Source organism: Lutjanus erythropterus, chromosome 19 (assembly GCF_056507025.1).
Source record: "Lutjanus erythropterus isolate fLutEry1 chromosome 19, fLutEry1.hap2, whole genome shotgun sequence".
Taxonomy (NCBI): Eukaryota; Metazoa; Chordata; class Actinopteri; order Lutjaniformes; family Lutjanidae; genus Lutjanus; species Lutjanus erythropterus.
Genome location: NC_139335.1, coordinates 24,091,138 through 24,101,751, shown reverse-complemented (window position 1 = coordinate 24,101,751; position 10,614 = coordinate 24,091,138).

Below are 10,614 nucleotides of genomic sequence, written 5' to 3'. Positions count from 1 at the left end.
CAAAAATGGCAGGATGTTTTACCATGCTTCGAGAGTTTCACTCTGCATCAGGTGTATTCAGGCTCCCTCTTGCATAAATTGATTATGAGCAGTAGCAACAGTACATGTTAAAAGGTTTCTTCCTGAGTGAAATTATGTCTTGGTCTTTTTATTGATGTTCCCAATAGAGTCCATTTGATTTTCAGACCAGTTGCTACAATGAACATGTGATACACTTCTATTGGATTATGACTCAGATTTTTGTGTGAGTCAAACTCTCATCTGAGAAAGCCATGCCCCAAAGAGACTAAATTGACCATCACTTTTTACTGAGCCATGTTGTAATGAATAGAGTCAGGCTACTAAGCACAGAGACCAATGAAAGCAACACCAAGCAATCACGATGTTGGTATCACAGAGTGCACAGGCTGTTGGGATTTTAGCCATGCCAGCAGCATGGCTATATGAATAACAGTGGCTGTCGGTCAATCACTTTGGTACTGACTACAATATCTTGGCAACTATTGGATGGATTGCCATGAAACGCCAGCCACACACCAAAAAGTTTTATAGCTTCTGGGTTCACTTCCGGTGTATGCAGCCCACTGAATATGCAGAGTAATTTTTCTCGGTTCCTGCTCCGCCTTAATATTGTGATGGCATCACAGATTTTTAAATCACTTTTTTTCTGCTTGACTCAAGTTTTACAACTATAAAACCTAAATGGATCAATTCATATTACAAAGAGTCATAACTGACCTTGTTTTCAACTTGAGGTGTCCTGTCCACAGTTTTTCAGACATTCCATAATGGTGGCTTATGGGGAAAATGCTTTTTGGACTGCAGGAGAATTTTTCACTGCAAAACCACAAGTGGCCATTGGAAAAAAACTGGAAGCAATCCTGAACAACAACACTATATGCAGTGTCTTAATTAAACATCCATGCCAGATACCTACAATGCTAACAGACCTTTTTCACAGCAGCTATATTGATATGAAATAGTAGAGTAAACATATTAATTAGGATTAATTGGTAACACCTGTGTGTACCCTACAATTTCATGTCAAAATGGCTGCTGTGAAAAATCAGCCTCAGCCATACTTTGTGTTTAGTGCTAATTAGCTCGTGTCAGCATGCTAAAATGCTGCCATGCCAATACAAATTAGAATGCTTGCATTAGCAGAGCTGCTAGCATGGCTGTAGACTCTGTCTTGTGGCTTCAAGTAGAATATAAAGAAATCAAAATGGTTTAAGTGGTAACCTGACTTTGTCCATTTCAAACTGACCTGAGGACTGTTAGAGAACAAATGCCAGAACACAAACTCAGGAGAAGAGACTGTTGGTGACATTTTAATTTTTTATGTATAGTTGATTTATGCAGTGTACAGTGACAAAGATTGAGCAGAGTCCCTTCAGAGGAACACCACAAAACCAGAGTAAAAGATTCAAGCAAAGTTGAATATCTTATTATTATGCCGTGTTTATGGTTGCTCCAGTATGGGCCTCCGATACTGCCTAAAATGCTGGTATCAGCGAGTACACGTCTATGCACCAATCCGATACCAAGTAATTTATTAACCCTGAGACAGGACCCTGTTACTTCCCAGCAGCATCAATTACGACTTTTTTTCCTGGACGGTGAGGTCATGTTCTATGACGTTCATCTTGTACATACGTATTTGTTCATGTTTCAGGGTTTAACCTGAGCCAGGCCATACAACGACAATAGCAATCATATCACATCATACAGTGTGTAGTAGTATGCAGCTGTTAAAACATAATAATATTTTTGGTATCGGATAGGTGTTCGCTATCAGCCGATGCACAAGGTAAAGGTATCTGATTTGAAATCGGGAAGGAAATTAATTATATTGGAACACCTCTAATTGTGTTTATTTTATGTGTAGCAAAGACTTGGCAAAAAGCAGAAGTTGTTTTTTTTTTTCAGGGAGTGTATCTTTTGCAGGTATTGTAGCAGTGTGTTTTGAGGTACCAGCCGTTGCTTGTATTGAAGTGAAAAACAGAAGTCGAAAGACTAGGGGTGTCACGATTCTCTTAATCCATGACTCAATTTGATTCTCGATTTTAACGTCATGATTTGATGAAATTTTTTGAATTTATTTATTTATTTTTGTTGAAGCACTTTTCTTTGTTGCACTGACAGCTCTGCCATTGTTAGACTATGGAGTCATGATTTGTAAAGATCAGTAGATCATTGGATTTATGCCCTGACAACAGTTGTCAGAGAAAAAATCCAATTATTTTCAAATTCTTTTAAAAGATCTTTATGGTATCAAGTGTGATATAGCAGCTTGTAAGCTACGCTGTGTCATCTTTGAAGTGTTGTGTTTTCTTGGACCTTGCACTGGAAGGGGATGAAATCGCTGATTCTGCCTTTGACTTTGATTATTGAAAGTGAAAGCTCATTTCGATCGATTTTCAACTTGATATTGAAATTGTGACACCCCTGCTAAAGACAAATGTGCAGCTGGAACCTGAAGTAGCATTAACAAATAAAATCCCCCCCAGATTGTGGGTCCTGATTTTAAAAGATCAGAAAGCATCGGTGGTGATGAAGGTGATGTGTTCAGGGCTGAAGACGATCAGCTGTTTTGAAATCTGTGTCGATGGGCAGCTTTTAATCCTGCTCCATACCTCTGAGCCCGATCATGAGATACTTAGTCCTCAACAAACACACACAGACACACACATACAAACGTACACACACACACACACACACACACACACACACACACACACACATGCATGCAGAAACATGCTGGCGCTCACATTTGTCTTTCTATACACAGGCACACTGACTGTATAACTCTCACAGCTCATACACACATACAGACACACACACACACACACACACACACACACACACACACACACACACAAACATAGCTGCCAGCCAGTTTCACTGTATACTTTCTAATGTAAACCTCCAACTAACAGCGGTCTGACACGGACACATGCTGTGAATAAAAGCACACTTTTACTTACATGATATAAATATGATTACCTATATCTAGAGAGAAAGAATATTATATACAGTATAATAATTAGAAAATAAAGAGTCACCTTTTCAAAGTGCCTGTGGTGAGTTCATTTTCTGTTTGAATGTGTGTGAATGTGTGTATGATGTGTGATCTGTTCCTACAGTCTGCACACACACAGGGTTCCTCCGTTTGGTTCCTGATAGAACCCTTTATGTGGGTACACCTTAAACTCTTTCCAACAGTTCTACATAGACCCAGACATAAAGGGTTATACCTAGAACCTTCTGTGAGCAGTTTCACCCAGAACCCAGAAACCTTTCTATGGTGTAATGGTTCCACCCAGAACACTCTCTGGGGGTTCTATACCGAACATTTCCATCTTGTAAGGTTGCTAACAAGAACCCAACCATGAAGTTCTCACATGAACCTTTTTATATTCTAATGGTTTTGTCTAGAACACACTCAGGGTTCTACTGAGAACCCTTTTATACTCCAAGGGATTTATCTAAAACCCATCAAGGGGGTTCTACTGAAAAAGAACTTTTATATTCCAACCCAGAGGAAACTTTTTATATCCTAAGGGCTTTATTTAGAACACACAGGGGATTCTAAATGGAACCCTTTTATATTCCAAAAGTTTTATGGGGAACCCACAGGGTTCTACTGAGAACCATTATTGTATTATGGCACAAAGAACCCTTGACAAAAGAGTGCTTCAAGGATAATGTTTTTTGGAAGGGTTCTTCAGAAACAAATGTTTCTGGGTAGAACCTCAGTCCTTCACGAGGAACCCTTTTTGGAACCATTATTTATATGAGTGCACTAATCTAGTCTCTATCAGAAACATCACCAGACTCCAACATAAACCTCCACAATATTGATGAGAAAACATCCAGTGTGCACAGTCACACACACACACACACACACACACACACACACACACACACACACACACACACACACACACACACACACACACAGGAACAGAGATGTGTATCAGCTGTGCTGTGTCAACCGTTCTGATTTAACTGTCCGATAGATAACTCCTCTGCTTATCTCCGCAGCCACCACACAGATGTCTGAATGACGGAGAGAAAGAGGGCGGGAGCGAAATGAGAGTTAAGAGGGGAAATGGGAAGGAGAGAGGAAAAGTTAATGAGGAGACTGGAGGATGTGCCAGATTTGAGGTGTTGGAAGGAGATAAAGAGAGGGGAGCATGTGTGCATGACAGGATGTGTGTGTGGGGGGTGTGCAAGTACATACAAATGAGTATGTGTGTATGGGTTACTCTTCATGTTTATTTCCTGTTTATTTGTCACTTTTTCTGATCAGATTGTGATTGAAACTGATGTATCTGATAGTATCCCCACACCCCTGTGAGAGCGCTGCGTCATGTACAGTATTCATCCACGTGTCACATCAGGTGCTCTCCGTCTGTTCCCAGAGTGCTGCAGGAGCAGCTGATCAAATGATTCTGCAGAATTACGGCTGATTGATGCAGCTCACCCACCGCTGGCTTACAGAACCTTCAGTAGACACCACCTAAAGCAGTGGTTCCCAACCCAGAAACAGACACCAACTCATTCAGAAAACATTCAGCGTTAATTTGAACTTTAATAAACAGGAATCAATAACACAAGTTGCAGGCTGGAATAGAAATTTCAAAGGGGGACACCACGGCTGTAGTGTTGTTAGAGAAAGAAATGTTTCAGCTTAGCATATTTCTGATGACATATCACTGTCATTTTAGGATTTCTACAGTAAATATACTATATAACAGATTTCTCCATTAATTTTCACAATGAGAAAGGAAACACATACAAAACTACTGAAAAAACAATGTATCTTTATAAGCAGAAGTAGCTTGTTGTTTTAAGAAACACCATCCTTTTCATTCATTTTGACTCTCTGAAATTTTCTCTGCTTTAACAGCCTGCGTTCAAACCTTTTACAATAATATGTATGCTAATTAGCCTAGTAATGATAAAATGATGATCTTCTATTAAACGATTAGACTATTCCAAGGGTTTTATCTAAAGCACACTCTGGGATATCCTGAGTTTTTTATATTCCAATGGTTTTATCTAGAGGGACTCTAATCGGCAATTAGACAATAAGAATCTTAGCAGATTATTTCAATAAAATCACAGTGATATATGTTTTTTTAATCATATTTATAAATGATATAATGAAGGGTTTGACTGTTGTTAAAGGGCCTGATTTGGCCCAGGGGCCACCATCTGAATCAGCCTGATCTAAGGAGTTGTAAGCTAAAATAAGAAAAGAAATCTTGAATTTGCTTTGTTTGTCCAATCTTTGTTTTGTTTGTTTTTTGTTTTTTCTTGGGGTGGGGGGGTTGGTGCCCCCCTAATTAAAAAAAAATGCTGCAAAATTGCCCTCTTTGATGCCCCTATGTAGATAAAACATCATAAATGCCATGTAGGGTGGCCCATTGTGCAAGACATTGTACCCTTTTTATTTATTTTTTTGCCCTTGCCCCTGAGTCTGCCACTGCCCAAGCTTTCATACTAATGCCTCATTATTAAAAGGACCAGAATTAAGAAAAACAGGCTCACATATTTTTTGGTGCTCGCTACATTTCCTGAATTTGGAGTGATTTGACTTGGTGAGTAAATGTTATATATGTAACCTGATTTCAGATTTGCTATTGTATATTATCAAAGTATAATGTACCAGCAAGACCATGAGAGTGTGTAATGTGAGAAGGAAGGATTCAGTGGAGAGCTCAGATTCACCTGATGAATATTCATAACTGTGACGTCACCGATGGAGCTCCGCGTCGTCGTCATAGAGATTAGAGTGGATGACGGGATTATGGGAGACTCTCCGCCACACTGGGATTGGCTGCCACTCTGCTTTTGTTCCTCTTAACTGCCTTTATATGTGCCGTTTCGTCACTCAGTCTCTCCTGCCGCTCATCTCCTCTGCTGCACAGAGATACTGTGACCATCGCCCACGTTTCATTTTTCCATTTCCCTTTCTCCCCCTTTCACCCTGGCTCTTTCTGCCATTTTTTCTTCTTCTCTGTGATCCTCTTAGCCATTTTCCCCTCCGCCACATTTTTCTGTTTTGAAACCCCACCCTCCCATCGAGCAGTATGCTACTGTAGTAATTGCTTTCTTCAGCTCCATTGGCCCAATAAGAGAAAATGGCCCCTTATGCTAATAGCCCATAAAAGACACTGAGCGTTTCCCAGCAGGAATCCCACATCAGATTATTTTATAGTGCTGTATCAGACAGTAATGGCTCACCTCTGCGTGCTCTAAAAATAAAACAGGAGTTTGTGCAGGAGACAATTTGTTCTGAACACTGACGGTCACTGCAGTGAATTAATAGTTTATTGGGAACAAAATATCAAAAATGTTTTGAGTTTCAGCCTCAAAGACACATACACACACACACACACACACACACACATCAGGCAATGTGACATACAATTGTGATATTATACCAGGCAAGCTCCTAATGTTACACACAAATACAAGTGTCAGTGTGTGTCTCTGCTCGGGTGTGTTTGTGTCCCAGTTGGATGTTGCTATAACAGCTGTTTGTGACAGAATGAGGCTCTGAGGGAGAGTTGCTGCCAGCTTTGATGTCCTAATTATCTATCTATCTATCTATCTATCTATCTATCTATCTATCTATCTATCTATCTATCTATCTATCTATCTATCTATCTATCTATCTATCTATCTATCAACCCTCCATGAGCAAGTGTACACCTGCTCTGTGAAATCAGCTGGCATTGTTTTTTGCAGGTTTGTGCGTGTGTGTGTGTGTGTGTGTGTGTGTGTGTGTGTGTGTGTGTTCATTCACCAGAGACATGCAGCAAACACCTTGATGTCTCTGTGTGTGTGTTTTTCTTTTGTAGTGCAGTGTTTGGCTGCACATTGATGAATGCATGTGTGCATGTGCATTTCCTTGTCGATGTATGTGTGTGCGCACGTGTTTCATAACATCTGTCAGTGTACCTGAACATGAAACACTGTGTATACTTCATTATCTGCTCAAGTTAATGTTTGAGATCAAAATTTACTGCCCTCCATTTAATTCAGCAGACACATTCAGTCATATTTTACAAAACTATATATATATATTTATAGCCACTTTCACAGTTGCATCTCAGTTTAGAAATATTCTGGAAGTTTAATTTGTTAGTGTCAAGTTTACAAAAGACCAGAGTCGTTTTTATGTGAAAGTTGCTCAAGCAATCAGTCTTTTAGCGCCCGTTAATCTCTCCATCACTCACACACATATTATACTGTCAATGCACAACTTTTGATGTTTTTAAGTTAGCAGCACCTGTCACAGACTCACTGTTACACACAAGAGATGCATGCACCTGTATTAAAGCACCAGTCTGCAGCAATCAGCATCATGAATTATATTTATTGAAGAAAGCTGATTTAATTATTCTATAAATGTTACTTTAAGCACTGCAATAAATTGCCTAACAGGAGGTCATAGTCTACATAGGCCACCTGTGGTTCATGATTTATTTTAATGAGTAAAAACCTAATTCTCCTCTCTGGGTGGAGAAATATTTTTAAGGATGAGCATGGTGTGCTGTCATGCTGATTTGAACAGGTTCTAAATGTCTAGTTGACCAGATTGCTTGGTCAGACCTGTTGTAGACCCCCCAATCCATTTTATCTCTCCTAACATTGGGATTTCTTGGCTGAGGATCATGAATGTCTGTACCTAATTTTGTGCCAATCTATCCAGTAAATGTAGAGTTAATGCAGTCTGTCCACCATAGTGGTGGATCAACTGACCAACTAGCACTGACATCCCTAGAGCCATGATACCAGCATGGCTAAAAATCCACCAACGCCAACACTTTTCCTTCATCAGGTGATGTTTGTTTAATGTTGATGCCACACAGTCTGAACTTGAAGACACAAAGCATTGGATCAGTGCCAGGCCGGGTTGACAGATCTTCAGTAAGTTGAGATTTTGAGGACAAGAGACACTTATGCTTTCTGAGAAGGGCAAACTGAGTGAAGAGCATGCTAAACCATTGTCAAGAGCAATGTCGTGTGTGTGTGTGTGTGTGTGTGTGTGTGTGTGTGTGTGTGTGTGTGTGTGTGTGTGTGTGTGTGTGTGTGAGTGTACGTGCGTGTTTCTGGAGTAACACTATGGCCATCTGCAGTGTGAAAAAAAAGCTGTGGAGCTGTGAACGCTGCTCAAGCAGAAAGACAAGAAGGAGAGAAAGTGGAGGGGAGAACGAGAGAGAGAGAGAGAAAAGAGAGAATGAGAAAATTAAATCAAATATTTTGAAAATGCCATAAAGCAACTCAAGGCCGTGCCCTGACTAGGGATGCTCTCAGTGACTAAATTCCCTGTTGATTAAATGCTCATTTTAATTTAGTTAACTTGTCTAAAAGCAAGCAAACACTCAGTTAAAACTGATCACAGTTTATTGGTCAATACGGTCAAATATTGTTTGAAAATTGTTACTGTATATTAATTAGTGTATTAAGAGCCATTTCAAACCATTAATCACATTCTTCATTAACCAAATCATATTTTAAATGCTGCTAAAATGTGTGGCATTTTGAGCATGCATCCTGCATATTGCTAACAACATAATGTTTTTTCACCGCAGTAACAAAGTAACATGTTCCTGTGGGCTGGCAGTTTACTGTGACTGCCTTAATAATTGTATTTTCTCTGACTTTATTGAAGCATACTCTCATAAGAGCAGCATAGCTCCTTTGAGGAATCAGACAGGTGATAGTGCTGCTACTCATAGCTGAACAGTAACTTAAAATTAGCAGTAAGTTGTCATTCTGGCAGTTAATGTACAGTACAGCCATGTCAGCTGATAAACGCTGCAGATGCTCAAGACCAAGGAAAGTTTTGTCTGTTAATTCCCAACTGCTGGAAAATTGGCAGGGGTTAGTCCAGAAGTAAACTGAGCAGGTAAGGCTAACGTTGCTAACTCTAACATTAGCATTTTACCTTTACAATGTTTGCTCCGATATGATCATATCCCTTTCAGAAGGTTTGTAATCCAGCCAGTGAAAGTAAGTTGAATGAAAATGATTTATGCACTGATAAATATACGAAAATGGCTGGCTGATACTATTGTGCTGACCTTTATGCCAGAAAAAGTTTGGGAACCACAGTATAAATAGATCAATGCACTGATGTCAACATAAGATTGACCCTTCAAAATAAAATTTACAGGGATGACAGTAATGGCTTCACTCCGCAGAAGGCATCACATGACTGCAGTATTATAGTAATGCGGTTATTGTCACAGCTCTAATGCATTATTACAAGAACCTATGGGAAGACTATTTCCAATAGCTCAAAAGTAAAAATGCTCATGGTAAGTCAAATTTATGAGATAGAAAACCAAGACTGTCACTATCTCATCATTTTATTTATAAAATAAAACTTTCTGCAGATAAACAAGCCCATAATATTCTGTAATAAACACGTCATCTCCCATCCAGAATTTACACATGCACACCCACTCATGCCCGCACACACACACACACACATACACACACACACATAAAGCTGAGGATATAATTGTTTCCAAGCAGCTCTTTGATGGCTGAGTCACTGAACATGTCCTGTATCATATCACGATAAGAAGAACATCAGTTTAAAGGCAGCAGCTGTTTCCCTTTCATCCTCTCTCCCTCTCTCCTTCTGCATCTCTCCATCCTCCCACTGCTTTCACAATGGTGTGCTAAGCCAGGGAAGATAGGGCAAATCCCTCCTCTGAGCAGAGCAGGCAGGAGAGAGAAGACTGAGTGCAAAACACTTCCTCAAACACTCCTCTCTCATCTCTCCTTTCGCTCTCTCCATTTATCCCAATCCAACCAATCAGCTTGCCTGCCCGTGTGTGTGTGTGTGTCATCGCCACCAACCTGTGGTGATGATGTCAGAGATGATTCCTGCTTCCTAAGCTACTTTGTTGCTCGTCCTCTTTCCTCACTTCATGTCTCCGTCCCTTAGTGTCGACGCACAAGCCTGTGATAAGCTAGTTGAGTTTAAATCATATTTTTCTTGTCTTATTTTTCTGATGTGACAAATTAGCATTCAGACAAGGTCGCACCAACAAAGACTAATTTAAGAAATCGAGACACACCTTCAGATAGACCATCAGAAACCTGGATACAGTTGTGAAAATGTAATATAGGGATGTGTAAAAGCAGGCTGTTTGAGTTCCATGTAAACACCATATCCTGAATGCAATCAAAAATAGGGTCAAAACCAGGATACTGATGCACATGTGAACACACTCACGCATACTGACATCATAAATGGTGTTTTGTCTCCCTCTAGTGGATTTCTTGGCTACACAAGCAGCACACAGAACTGCTATCTGCTGCCAGCTGTTCCAGTTGACAATTAAAGCCACTTACAGCTTAAAAAAACACAGAAATAAAGATCAAATCTCCAGCAAAAGAAATTGACAACTGAAAGTGATTACTTAATTTTTGGTGGGTGTAAATCTGGTTTGCTTTGCACTGACTGCTCCCAAGTGTGGAGGCAGAATGCTGCCTTCATGTGTGGGAAAACTTGTAAAAAAATTTTTACAAGTTTTTTTTTTTTTGTGTGTGTGTGTGTGTGTGTGTGTGTGTTGACTA